Source organism: Ahaetulla prasina, chromosome 7 (assembly GCF_028640845.1).
Source record: "Ahaetulla prasina isolate Xishuangbanna chromosome 7, ASM2864084v1, whole genome shotgun sequence".
Classification (NCBI taxonomy): domain Eukaryota; kingdom Metazoa; phylum Chordata; class Lepidosauria; order Squamata; family Colubridae; genus Ahaetulla; species Ahaetulla prasina.
The window spans coordinates 81,188,351-81,203,724 of NC_080545.1; the positions used below are offsets into that span (position 1 = coordinate 81,188,351).

The 15,374-nt window shown below is 39.2% G+C and overlaps 1 protein-coding gene across 3 annotated transcripts in view; it reads right to left on the reverse strand.

Annotated features, from left to right (window-relative positions):
- FGD4 (FYVE, RhoGEF and PH domain containing 4) overlaps positions 1 to 15,374 on the reverse strand; it is a 145,943-nt gene that overhangs the window by 114,558 nt on the left and 16,011 nt on the right. The window lies entirely within an intron of this gene.

Below are 15,374 nucleotides of genomic sequence, written 5' to 3' on the forward strand. Positions count from 1 at the left end.
TTTGTTGTTGTTAGTTGTAAACTTGTGTCCAATCCATTGTGATCCCATGGACAATATTCCTCCAGGTCTTCCTATCCTCTACCATCCTCTGGAGTCCATTTAAGCTCACGCCTACTGCTTCAGTGACCCCATCCAGCCACCTCATTCTCTGTCGTCCCCTTCTTTTGCCCTCAATCTTTCTTCTTTCCCAGCATTAGGCTCTTCTCCAGTGACTTCTTCCTTCTCATTAGGTGGCCAAAGTATTTGAGCTTCATCTTCAGGATCTGGCCTTCTAAAGAGCAGTCAGGGTTGATCTCCTCTAGGACTGACCGGTTTGTTCGCCTTGCACTCCAAGGGATTCGCAGGAGTCTTCTCCAGCACCAGAGTTCAAAGGCCTCAATTCTTTGGAACTCAGCCTTCCTTATGGTCCAGCTTTTACAGCCATACATTGCAACTGGGAAAACCATAGCCTTGACGATACTCACTTTTGTTGGGAGGGTGATGTCTCTGCTTTTTAGTAAGCTATCTAGATTTGCCATAGCTTTCCTCTCCAGGAGCAAGTGTCTTTTAATTTCTTGGCTGCAGTCCCTAGCTGCGGTGATCTTGGAGCCTAGGAAAATAAAATCTGTCACTGCCTCCATTTCTTCCCCATCTATTTGCCAGGAATTGAGAGGGCTGGATGCCATGATCTTAGTTTTCTTAATGTTGAGTTTCAAGCCAACTTTTGCACTCTCCTTCTTTACCCACATCAAGAGGCTCTTTAGTTCCTCTTCGCTTTCTGCCATTAGAGTGGTATCATCTGCATATCTGAGGTTGTTGATATTTCTCCCGGCAATCTTAATTCCAGCTTTTGATTCATCTATCCCCACCTTTCTCATGATGTGCTCTGCATAAGTTAAATAGGCAGGGTGATAGTATATAGCCTTGCTGGACTCCTTTCCCAATTTTGAACCAATCAGTGGTTCAATGTCCAGTTCTCACTTCTTGACCCGCATATAGGTTTCCCAAGAGACAAATAAGATAGTCAGGTATGCCCATCTCTTTAAGAACTTGCCAGAGTTTGTTGTGATCCACACAATCAAAGGCTTTAGCATAATCAATGAAGCATAAGTAGATGTTTTTCTGAAAGTCCCTAGCTTTCTCCATGATCCAGTGTATTTTGGCAATTTGATCTCTAGTTCCTCTGCCTCTTCGAAATCCTGCCTGTACTTCTGGTAGTTCTCGATCCACATACTGCTGGAGCCTAGCTTGCAGGATTTTAAGCATAACTTTACTAGCATGTGAAATGAGTGCAATGGTGCAATAATTTGAACATTCTTAGGCATTGCCTTTCTTTGGAATTGGAATGTAAGCTGTAAATGTAAACCCATCTATTTAAATTCGGCTTATATTATGTCTAGATTGCACCTGTATTTCCTTAACCATAACATTTAATTCCACTATTTAGGCGAATCCAAAATAGATATGTACCTCTTATGTATTTAAGTTCTGTCTAGAACAGAATTAATGTCATAAATCGTCGTAGTTATAAGTCAAGGGTTCATGTGATCAGATCCAATTTTTTATCATGGGGGATAATTATACTGCTTCAACTTCAGGAAAAGAAACTATTACTCCTACATGAAAACTATACAAGGCTTACATGAATGTAGGGACCCACAATACAATGTATTAAGTCTGTCATTTGTACCTCAATAACTGTCTGGTTTCGCACAGCAACCAAACAGGCAAGGTACAGATATCAATGGATAGTTAGGACTGCAGAAAAAACAATTGCAACCAGCCTACCTTCCATTGAGGATGTGTATACTGTACAGATCAGAACGAGGGAGAGAAAATATGCCCAGGATGTGAGAGCGCCTCACATCTTGGACATAAACTGTTTCAACTTCTCCCCTCAGGACACCTCTATGGAGCATTGCATGCCAAAACAACTAGACACAAAGATAGTTTTATCCTGCGTGCCATCACTCTGCTGAACACTTAGTTCTCAAAGCACTGTCTCATTTCTCATCTTCTCATCTTTCCTATCTTCTCTTATTATTGGTTTAAATTATTGGTTTATTATTATTGGTCGAAATTATTGGTTTCTCATGATTTATCAATTGTTGTTGTTTGTAACTTATGATTAATGATTGTAACTATGATTTATGATCTATTACTTGCCTTTATATACACACTGTGAGCTTATGCACCGGGTGCAAATTCCTTGTGTGTCCAATCACACTTAGCCAATAAATAATTTTATTCTTTTCTACATATCTTTTAAAAAGATGTGCCATCTACTGTTGCATGCAGAGTAAGTAAATACATCTACCAACAATGCTTATCTGGATTCTTCATATGGAAAAGAAATCAAACTGCAGAAAAGAATTAATGAACACAAGTGTGACATCAGGACTCAAATCAAGGACAAAATAATATCAAAACATTTCATCCTCCCAGTTGCAAACCACAAAGTATCTATTTTGAAACAAATAACAGATACTGTGCAATATGTACAGACAAAAAAAAAGAGTTAAAATGAAGCCGGAGAGAGCAAGGAAAAATTAAGATTAAAAGAGAAGAGGAACAGAGATTGATTTGGATGAACATAAAGATATGCTTTTGAAGCAAGACATAACAATGAAACACCTCCAGCAGAGTAAATAGAATTAAAAATGAAAGTGAAGAAATTATCTGGGATAATAGCAATTAAATGAAGCAGTGCTGAAAGGAACACCTTGCAGATTTACAGGGGAACACTAGTGAAAGTGGAAATAAAATGAAGGCTATCAATTAGTAACTAAGAAAAAAGATGAAAAAAACGACCCTCATAAATACCATGAGAATCAGGAAGGATGCAGATATATTTCATATAAGTTGAGAAATATTAAAATGTTAAGTGACATTTGCTGACATTTGTGACTTGTTAAGGATGCTGTAAGAAGATAACATTTGTGCTGATAATTGGAGGAAAAGTATTATGATCCCGCTGCATAACAGAACAATAAGGGTGTTCCGTTCAATAAGGATATTCTGTTCTGTTCTGTTCAAACAACAGAAATGTGGCTGGGAAGGCGTGTGGCAGAATCCTGACCGAAAAGGACAGAAGAGATGACAACAGCTGCAAAATATTAGAAGTACAATGAATTTATGTTGGGTACAAGGTGTGCAGGCCAGATTTTATTCTTCTGAAAAATGTATGTTGACTTAGAAAAACAAAATGACGAAGTGAATCATGGGATGTTTTGCAGGAATCTGTAGTTAATGGTTGTTAAGAGCAGTTCAGGTTGTCCTCAATTTACGACCACAATTAAGCCCAGAATTTATATTGCTAAGTGAGAAATTTGTTAAGTGAGTTTTGCTCCATTTTACAACTTTTCTTGCTCCATTTATTAAGTGAATCACTGTAGTTGTTAAGTTAGTAACATGGTTGTTAAGTGAATTCGGCTTCCACATTGACTTTGCTTGTCAGAAGGTCACAAAAGGTCACCATATCGCCACAGGACACTGTGACCATCATAACATATGACTCAATTGCCAAGTGACTGACCATGGGGATTGCTGCAACAGTCGTAAGTATGAAAAATTGTCATAAGTCACTTTTTCCAACGCTGTTGTAACTTTGGTCACTAAATGAACTGTTTTAACTGTATGTGGTAGAGATAAGGCATACAGTACATGAGAATGCAATGCTTAGCCACTGATTCAGCATCAATGAGGCAAGACAAAGATGTATAAACATCTCTGATGTTTAAATATATTTATGGATAGTCATACAAGGAATAGTTGGGTAACATTGGCAGTGTTTTCCTTGAGAACATAGATGAGGTTCTGTATGAGATGAGGCTACAGTATAGCCTAATAACTTGTTAAATCTACAGTAAATAGTATGATGCAACAAGAAGTATGGATCTGAAAACTACTCTATGAAAGATCCCAATTACTTATGTTTGGAAGGAAAGTAGAGTGAGTAACTGCAAGTTATACATAAATAGCTTTTTTTTAAAGCTAGAGCAAATAGATTTGTATAGTCAGATAGTACACTTATGTACTGCATGAAAGCATTTAAAGACATGTAAATATAGAATAGAATAGAATAGAATTTTTTATTGGCCAAGTGTGATTGGACACACTATTGGACACACACACATATTGGTAGAGAAGTAGTGAATATATAAAAGAATTTTATAAAAGAAGCAAAAATGGCTGTGGATAGGACCAGGCTGCTGCCTAAGTTCTTTTATGAATATGAGAACTGAGTATGCCAGGAAAAATATAGAAATTGAATGCAGTGGGGCTCGGAAATTTCAGATGTAATTGTGCTCAATCAAGAAAAGATAGATTTAGGCACGAATAGGTGCTGAAAAAGTGTGCTTTGAATACAAAAATATGTCAGCAGTTACAAGAGATGTACATTGATTTTGTAGATAGAATAATTGAGGATCAAATCACAAAACAAAACTATGATGGAAAAATAAATGTACTGAAGGAAGACTGAGAATGTCATGACCAAATAGAATTGATGAAATCTTAAAAACAAAACAAATTTTTAAATTACTAACTTCAAAACAGTATATCCACACAGTTGGAACAAATATAGAAGTATAGAAAGAAGTACAGTTAGTTGCATTGGTATAAATTAGTTCTAGTTATATTTCTCATCCCTCTAATTATTTTGTTCACTGCTTATTACTCCTCTGCATAATGTGCCTAAGGCTGTTTACTCCCCAAAGGGGAGTAATATGATAGTTGTGTGCCTTTGATTGTTGACACTGTATGAAACATTTAACATCTTGTTAATGTTTGTTCTCGGTAATGACATTTCAGTTATTAGAATGGCATGCCTGCATTTTAATTTTGTAACAGGTGCAACAAGTCAAGTTCTACCTTTATAAATCTGGGGGGGGAAATGTCATTTTATTATGACATTTTGGAGAAACAGTGGACATGGCGAGTGACAAAGATACTCGTTAGCAGAAGTTAAACTCAATCCTTAGGATGCTCTCTAACTTATTTATTTATTTATTTATTTAATTAATTAATTAATTAAACTTTTATACCACCCTTCTCCCAAAGGACTCAGGGCGGTGTACAGCCTACATTAAAACAATTAATATACACACTAAAATAACAATTAAAAAACTTATTCAATAAAGGCCAAAATTAAAACCGTCCAATTGACCATATAAAATACCCAGTAAAATATTAAAATTTAAAAATTTAAAATTTAAAAATTTAAAAATCAGGCCAACTTCCCTTTGGAACTGTGCGGGATCTAAAAGTATTCCTGCAACAAGCTGATACTAGAAACTAGCCTATTCAATGTTTAATATATTAAAATATATTTTCAGGATTGAAGCAGAACTCCATAGAGAAGTGTCTAGAACAGGGGTGTCAAACTCAAGGCCCACGGGCCAGATCCGGCCCACAGGGTGCTTAGATGTGGCCCATGGGGACGCCCTGGAAACAGCGAAGGACTGGTCTCCAGTGCCTCTGCCAGGAAAAACAGAGCTTGGGAGGGCTGCGCACAGTCCACCCCGGCCACGCCCACTGGGCCCTCTGAAGTCAAACACAAGCTTGATGTGGTCCTTAATGAAATCGAGTTTGACACCCCTGGTCTAGAAGCACAACGAAGCTCATAAACACTGCATTGACTGCACCTGTTCTAAAGACATAAGCCATATATCTGAATAATGGAAGAAATAACAGATTAATATTCCAGAATAGTGGATATGTTTACAACTTAATTGAATAATATTATTTCACAAGATTTCACTAAATTGAATTCACTTAAAAGAGGACATTTATTTGATTTATAAGTTGCTCTTTGTCAATGGCTCTAATAACTCCTACTTACAATAATTGGGCCAATTAGTAACAGTCTAATCTTGGAGGAGATCACATTAAGAAAAAAAGGTTAAGGTATTTTTAAAAAAGCAAATAATATAATCCAAGTAAAGAAGTACAAAGAAAGTAAATGTTTTAAAAATTAAGCCTGATAGACAGTAATTCCTCCTTGATATCTAAATTCAATATACTAACTAGAGGGGGAAAAGGAGTAGGAAAATGCTTTTGCTGGTGATGGCAATAAATACATTTCTTAATAAATATATTTCTCAACATGTGGAAGTTTCTTTGTCTTTTCTGTATTTCATCTGAAACTTTTTAAAATTATTAATTGGAACTGCATCACTTAAAACTTTAAAAAGGCACTATAAGCATTCCTTTTGTTTAGGTTCTGTAAACTTAGTTAAAAAAAATATAAAATTTTTACTTCTCACCTTGAATGTACATTTATATAGGTATTGGACTTTATAATTTAAAATAAGAAACCTGTAAAACAGAAAGTTTGCTGTTTTATTCTATGTCTGCATACTGCTTAGCTATGTATGTAGTAATAAAACTACTTCAGATAGAATAGAATAGAATAGAATAGAATAGAATAGAATAGAATAGAATAGAATAGAATAGAATAGGAATTTTTTATTGGCCAAGTGTGATTGGACACACAAAGTGCATATGCTCTCAGTGTACATAAAAGAAAAGATACGTTCATCAAGGTACAACATTTACAACACAATTGATAGTCAGTATATCAATATAAATCAATATAGTCCTCTACTTATAACAAATGTTTTGCCCCATTTTATGACCTTTTTTGCCACAGCTGTTAAGCAGGTCACTGTAGTTCTTAAGTGAATCATGTAGTCATTAAGTGAATTTAGCTTCCCCATTGACTTTGGTGATCACGTTACCAGGACAGTGCAACTGTTACAAATACATGCCTGTTGCCAAGCATCCACATTTTGTTCACATGACCATGATGCAATGTTTATATGTTTGAAAAATGATCATAGGTCACTTTTTTCCCATCCATTTGGCGACAGGTTTTGAGTGGTGTGGTGGCCTAGAGGTGGAGCTCTCGCTTCACAATAAGGAGGCTGTGAGTCCGATCCTAGGTAGAGGCAGATATTTCTTTCTCTGGGCACGATGAGAATTTATCTGCTGAATATAACTCGGCATTGGCGACAGGAAGGGCATCCGGCCAGTAAACACTCAGTTCCATTCAGTTGCCCAGACTCCACCCCTCAAGGGATTATTGGATCATTAAAAGACTTGGATATAGATTTGGGGTATTTATAAAATTCAGTTTATTTGTAGTGCCAAATAGGAACAGCATCTACTTACAGCAAATCCCAGCTACATGTAAACATTACATCCTGTTGTAGCATGTATGACCAGATAAACCAGATGAAGATGCACACATGGCTTATTACAGCCCAGGCAAAATGATTATAAGCAGTAGCCATAGCAACTGAAAGCAAATCAATGAGTCCCTTAAAACAAACACTGGAACCTATAAAGAAAACCAAGAGAAAAATCTGCAGAGAAGACCACAGAACTATCATCTCTTTATAATCTGTGATCCAATTAGTGGCTCATAGATTAACCTAATGTGTGAATTTAGTCAATTATAGCTTATTCAGTTATAGCATAATTTAGCAGTTGTTTAGCATAAAGGCTAAAGAAAGGTCTAAGAAAGAAAGGTCTAAGCCCTGGTGGCACAGGGGTTTGAATGCAATATTGCAGGCAAACTCTGCTCACAGCTAATTGGATGCATACACGAGGGGGACAGGGCGCACTGAATTATGGGTGTGGACATGCATGTGACCCGCCACCCTATGTTCCCCCGCTTTTGGCACGCAACGGCAAAAAGGTTCGGCATCACTGGTATAGACAGAAACCAAAGTGATCTTGTTAATAGAGAAACTTTACTTTTCAAAGTGTACTTTTCTGCAGTAGCCTAGGGCAGAATTCTCAGTCCCAGCAACTTTAAGAAATGGGGGCTATGACTCCCAGAATTCCACAGCTAGAGAACTCTGGGAATTAAAAGCCCAACATTTTAAAGTTGCTGAGATTAAGAAACATTGCCCTAAGGCCTTATAAGAATCTGTGAAGGTTAAAAGGCAAGAAAATAGTTCAAGCAACCAAGATCTATCTCCAGAGCTTTGCCTCTTGAACGGTTTCAGTAGATCTATCTACCTTTAATAACAGATTTTGAAGCCTGAAAAAGTTTGAAAGCCCCTAGCCTCACCCCATAGCTCCCTCCCTATGTTTAAATTCAGGAGAAATTTCCTGACAGTTAGAACAATTAATCAGTGGAACAACTTGCCTCCAGAAGTTGTAAACGTTCCAACACTGGAAGTTTTTAAGAAGGGATTGGATAACCCTTTGTCTGAAACGGTACAGGGTTTCCTGCCTAAGCAGAGGGTTGGACTAGAAGACCGCCAAGGTCCCTTGCAACACTTGTTGTTCTGTTCTGTTCTGTTCTTTCTAGTCTAGTCTAGTCTCTATTTATACCTCTAACTGAAATGTTCTCATCATCCTCAGAGCACACAAGCCCCACAACCAGGTCAAGTTAGTACCTCACTGGTAGATTATTATTATTATACTTCATCGCACAGTCTGCCAGATTTTCAGACTGGATTTGGAATTTTTGTCCACCTATCAGCTTCTTCCCAACAATCTGAAATAGGGAGATGAGGATGTTTGATGATGTTAAAGGAAACATCAAATGATGTAAGTCAGGGGTGTCAAACTCAAGGCCCATGGGCCGGATCCAGCCCACAGGGTACTTACTGGCCTATGGGGCTGTCCTGGAAACAGTGAAGGACTGGCCCGCGGTGCTTCTGCCAGCAAAAACAGGTTCCTGAGCTCCGTTTTCACTGGCAGCTCCGTTTTCACTACATGCAGCCCTCCCAAGCTTCATTTTCACTCTGCAGGCGGTTGTGGCAGCCAAAAACGGAGTTCAGGAGCCTGTTTTCGCTGGCAGAGAGCTCGGGCCACCACAGGCGCCCCTGACAGGAGTGATGTTGAACTGGCCATGCCCATCCCAGTCCCCCAAGGTCAAACACAACCCTGATGTGGCCCTCAATGAAATAGAGTTTGACACCCCTGATGTAAGTTGTTCCGAGTAAAACTGCCTTTCGTAATTGACCAATGGTGACTTTGTAAATGCTGGTGTTCAACTAGCGTTCCAGATGTTTTGGGATTGAACTCAAGGTATAGAATAGAACAGAACAGAACAGAATAGAATATAGAACAGGATAGAATAGAATATAGAACAGAACAGAATAGAATAGAATTTTTTTTTTTTTGATTGGCTAAGTGTGATTGGACACACAAGGAATTTGTCTTGGTGCGTAAGCTCTCAGTGTACATAAAAGAAAAGATACATTCATCAACAATTCTAAGGTAGAACACTTAATAATAGTCATAGGATACAAATAAGTAATCAGGAAACAATATCAATATAAATCATAAGGATACAAGCAACAAAGTTACAGTCATACAGTCATAAGTGGAAGGAGATGGGTGATGGGAACGATGAGAAGATTAATAGTAGTGCAGATTTAGTAAATAGTTTGAATGTATTGAGGAAATTATTTTTTTAGCAGAGTCATGGTGTTTGGGAAGAAATTACTATTGATACTAACTTTGCTTGCTTTTGCCACAATTGTTTTGTTTCTATTTGCTTCTTATTTTGTTATCTTCTACAGTTTTCTCTCTTCTCCAGATATTGCCATATCCACTATACAGACTTTTTTTGTCTTTTATATTGAAAATTGTTAAGTCTGCACTATTATGTGGCAAGTGCCTATCAGTCTGAATTCTAAAGTCCCAGAGCAAGTAAGTTCCTCATTTCCTATTACTTTCTCTATTTTATGGTCCCACCAGTTCTTGTTTGCAGGCAAAAGTTTCGCTGTTGTGTATCCTGTTATGTAATTTATTTCCAAGCAAAGTTTTTTTTTTTTGAAGTGGACAATTAATGAAGGGCCTAAATGTAAGTTTTATTTCTTGAAATAGCTGGAACATCCAAATCTTGAAGAAACTCGAGGAGGACAGTCACTCAAGGAGGATAATCACTTTATAATTCTTTTTTTTTTTAGAATTGCCAGAACCATACAGAACCATATAATCTAATCTAATCTAAAAGCAAATGTGATATCACACATCCTATCTGTTCAAAGTAAGGTATTTAAAACTCACCAGTGAAGCCAGCATAAGGACTTTGGCTTAGAAAAATATGAGTTCACATTGTTGTATTAACTTCAATTTGTTTCCTTAGTTGGGTGAACCTCCTGCTTATATATTCAACCCCAGTATACAGAGGACAGTCATAACTTCTATACTGAAGGGCTAACAATATCTCACTTCCTTTGTGGCTTTAAAGGTTCAAGAGAAATTAGTAGCAATGTTAGCAATGGGGAAATCTGAGCATGGGGCTTGTTGGGAATCAGAAATGAAGTAATGTTCCCAGGCTCCCTTTGAGTCAAAAGTATGAGCTGTCCAGCTGTTATACGCTATTATGCCATCTGCCCTTACAACCCTGTGAAACAAATGTAGACTGACGTCCACAGTGTGTATTAGACTGAAGTTCCCACACTTCTACCCAGACCAATGCAACTTATGACCTTTCAAAGTTACAATGGACCTCCCCAGGACTAATTACGACCCAGAGTCAAAGTTCTGATGGTCACCAACTCCTCTCCCACATAGTCATGATTACATTTGGGGCACTTGGCAACTGGCCCGCCTTTATGGTCATTTCTAGTGTCCTGTGATCATGTGACTCCAATTTACCATCTTATTTTTCTGGAAACTAGAATTTACTTCTGGTTTCTAAGAAAAATGCCCATTGAGGACACTAGATTCACTGAACGACTGCCATGTTCACTTAACTACTACCATTACCATTAATTTTAATAGTTTTAATGGAAACAGACTTGGGGGAAAAATTTGAAACTTTGATGTTATATATGTTGACGACAGCAAGATTAGTTTATGCACAGAAATGGAAGGTCACCTCAATCCCCACAATGGATGAATGCCTGCAAAAACCAATGGAGTTAGCAGAGATGGCTAAATTGACTATTTTGATCAAGGAAAAAAATAAAAATACTTTTATTTCTACTTGGAAACCGCTTCTGGACTTTGTGCTTGAGGTGGAAAAAAAATGAAACTTTGATTTTGGGTTTTACCGACTAGATAGCAATAGCAATGGCACTTAGACTTATATACCGCTTCACAGTGCTTTACAGCCCTCTCTAAGCGGTTTACAGAGTCAGCATATTACCCACAACAATCTGGGTCTTCATTTTTCCGACCTCAGAATGATGGAAGGCTTAGTCAACCTTGAGCCGGTAAGATTTGAACTGCCAAATTGTAGTCAGCCAGCAGTCAGTAGAAGTAGCCTGCAGTACTGCAGCACGGCGGCTCTACATCTATCTATCTAATAGATTTAGATCTATCTTTCCCTTTTCCCTCCCCTATTTTCTCTACTATTTACTTTTGTATTTTCTTTGTATGCTACATTATGAACTAATAGAAAGCTATTAACACAGACACACACACAAAAACTACCACTGCAAAAAAAATTGTAAAATCGGGTAGTCACATGGTTACCTGCCTAACAACCAGCATCATTTAAGACTGTAATTTCAGGCTCAATTACAGTTGTAAGTTGAGGGCTTCCTATATTTGCCTCATCTCAAATGTAGTGCTTATAATATGAAACTGCCCCCATTGGAATATCAGGAGTGGTCATTCAAGTACTCTTAAGCTCATCAGAACATGTCTGAATGTCTGGTACCTTGCTGGGGCAGTATTTAATGCTTTGTTTCTCAACCCTGGCAACTTTTAAGATGTGTTGACTTCAATACAAAGCATCATCCAAAGCTACATGCGTGAAATGGCAATCTACATAAATTTAATAAATACTGTGTTTCCCTGAAAATACGACCTAGTCCGAGCTTTTTATACGTGCACCCAATATAAGCCCTAACCCCAAAATAAGCCGTAATTAAGACCCCGCCAACTCCAGGGTGCACAGGTAAAAATTAAGCTAGGGAGTGGAGCTACCCTACTACTTACCTGCAGACAGATGCAGCCAGGTCTCACACACCCCGACACTTGCCTTGCTGGCCCATTCCTTCTGCAGCCGGCAAGGCTGGCAAGGCGTTCCTGAAGGCCTCCGCAGCCAATAACAGAGCTCTGGGTCGATCTGGAGCTGTGTTATTGGCTGCAGAGGCTTTCAGGAAAGTCTTGCTGGCCTTGCCGGCCACAGAAGAAAAAGTTCCTGAAGGCTTGTGACAATGAAAAGGAGGCCGGGGGCGATGCGTACAAGTGTGGTGAGTGCAGGGGTGAAATCCAGCAGGTTCTGAAAGGTTCTGGAGAACTGGTAGCGGAAATTTTGAGTAATTCGGAGAACTAGTAAATACCATCTCCGGCTGGCCCCCGAGTGGGGTGGGAATGGAGATTTTTGCAATATCCTTCCCTGAGGAGTGAGGTGGGAATGGGGCTTTTGCAGTATGCTTCCCCTGGAGTGGGGTGGGAATGGAGATTTTGCAGTATCCTTCCCCTGCCATGCCCACCAAGCCACACAACGCCCACCAAGCCACGCCCACTGAACCGGTTGTAAAAAAAATTGGATTTCACCACTAGGTGAGTGGATGTCAGTGGATTACATCCCCCCAAAATAAGACCTGTGCCTTTTTTTATAACAAATGTATGTATGTATGTATGTATGTATGTATGTATGTATGTATGTATGTATGTATAAAACAGGGTCTTATTTTCTAGGAAACATGGTAATAAACACCAAAAAATTGAGAAGTTGGGAATTCTGGTAGTTGAAATGATGTAGCCAGCTGAACTCAATAGCTAGGTCACTGCAGCAAAAAACAAACAGACAGCCAAGTGGCAAAGCAGGATATTTCTTATATTGAACTGTTCATCTCCTTAGTATTGTGAAGTCAGAGAGATACCAACCATCTCTGCCCCATTCTTAAAGCAGGATATGATACAAGGGCTTCCTACTTACAGTCACATAAATACAAGCTCAATTTGTATTGAGACCAGGGACCAGGTTACTTACGGGATCGCCTACTGCCGCCAATAGCCTCCCATCGACCTGTGCGCTCCCACAGGGAGGGTCTCCTCAGGGTGCCGTCAGCTAAACAATGTCGGCTGGCGGCCCCCACGGGAAGAGCCTTCTCTGTGGGGGCACCTACCCTATGGAACGAACTGCCTCTGGGGCTATGCCTTCTTCCCGAACTCAGGCCTTTAAGCGCGAGCTAAGACTTTTTTGTTTCACCAAGCAGGGTTGGCCTAAGGGTAATTTTTAATGGGTAGTTTTATTACTTGTTATTTTAATATTTGGCCTATGGATTCAGATTTTTAAATTCAAATATTGTGTTTTAATTTTTGTATATGTCTTTTTAACTTGGCTGTAAACCGTCCTGAGACTTCGGAGAAGGGCGGTATAGAAATGTAAATAAATAAATAAATAAATAAATTGTGCAATTCTTACCCATCTTGGAAAAGGAGGGGAAATGACGACAAGAATATTCCCTTCATATTTATTTATCTATCTTTATCTGTATTCATTTGTGCTGCAATATTTGGGGGGGGGGGCGGAATCAGAAATGTACTTAATCTTAGGCAAAGCAACAAGTATGTTCTCCTTCTTTCTAAACCAGGGGTCACCAACCTTTCAGACCTCAGGGGCCACTAAATTCATAATTTTAAATCCCGCGGACCACTAATATGATCTGCCTAATGACCGGCTGAGTGAGCGTGGCTAGGTGGTCATGTGACTAGGTGGGCGTGGCCAACTTGATCTCATGTCGAGGAGCACCTCGCCAGTCTTTACTTGCCTCTCACCATCCAGCCACTCCTCGTCTCTCTGCCCAGGCTCCTTAAGGCCCCAACAAGAAGCAGTTGCTGGAGCTAAGCAGCCACCAGGAGAAAGAGTTGGCAAAACAGCTCAGTTCAAATTGGATCTGACAGAGAAGGAGGCTCAATAGAAGCACCTCACTGAGGACTACAAGCATAGCCTTTCCAAGCAGAGGGAAGACCTGCAGGAGTGCAAGGCCAGGTACTGGTGCCTGGAGGCTCAGCGGGCTGAGATGGTCAGGCAGCTCTAGGCCATGATGCAGTCCCACTGGAACAAGGTCCTCCAGCTCTTCACCACCAGCGGCACTTCCCTCTAGTCTTTGCCCAAAGACCCGCACCAGGAGGCCGAAGCAGACCCCAAGTCAGAATTTCTGCCCCCCTCCGACCTACACAAAAAGACCCTGAATGGGGAGACTCTCTGCAGCAACACAAATGGTCATTGCACGTATCTGGCCCAGGGACTGTAGTTTGAGGACTCCTGATTTAGTGCAATATAAAAAAATGCAAATAACTTTTCTGCGGACCACCAAAATTTTCTTGTGGACCACCAGTGTTCTAAACTCTCCTTCTTTCTAAAAATTAACGTGCTTTTTCCAGGGTCCCATTCTTATATCTGATGCAAAATCAATGCTAACCACAGAGCAGAATGTTATCAGTCTAAATATTGTCCGTCTATGGAATGATGTCACAGTGCACGTCAGAAGTTCCTTCAGAAATTACATGTAAACTTATAGTGGACTAATTCAGCTACAAAGCTGTGTTTATAGCAAACTTCTGCATTCCATCCCTTGGAGCAGGAATCGAAAGCTACCAAACCACAGAGAGAAGTTGCCAATCTGTAATCAAACAGGAATATAATCAACAAAACCTGCAAGGACTGGAAGAAGAAATAATTATTCTAAGTTGTAGAATATATTTCCATAGTCTGGAGCCAAAACAAGAAGTTCTGTTATTATGGGTTCATTTTTCATACTTAACTCAAACGGGCAGAATAATTTTATATTGGCTTATTTAATTACTAGATGTTTCTATTGTCAAATGCAAGTAGATACTAAGAAAAATATGAGGTTTTATTATTATTATTGGAGCAATTGCACAAGGTAAAAAGTAAAACAGGCAATAAGGAACTTCCTAAGCATTTCCTCCAGTGACCTCTATTGGGTGAAATGGTATAATGCAAGGATTTTTTTAAAAAAGAAGACGAAAGCATCTTCCTATATTGTTCAAATACAGCAAAAAGTACTGTAAATATTTATTTTAACATCCAGCTTGTTTCGTCTTGTACTTTTTTCCAATAAAAAAGGAAGGAGGTTTGTACAGACAGCCTGTTTTAACAGTTTCCAGGAGCATTGTCTGATTGGGTAGCACACACAAATATTTTTAGGGTACCTTAAAGACACTATGTAGAGTAATATATCCATGCTTTCATATTATTCTGTGGAATACAATGGACTGTAACCAGAAAAGCTGCAGTTGGGGTAGGCACTGTGTAGGTTCTGGGTATCAGGTTGTGCATTTACCATTTGCTTGGTGTCAGCCAGGGTTCCTAACTCAATAGACCAGGCCTGTCAAACTGGCAGCCTGCGGACCAGATGCGCCACATGCAGGCCACGTCCATCCTGGCTCCGCAAAGGCAAAAAACATCGCACTACACCATGAGACACGATCGAGTT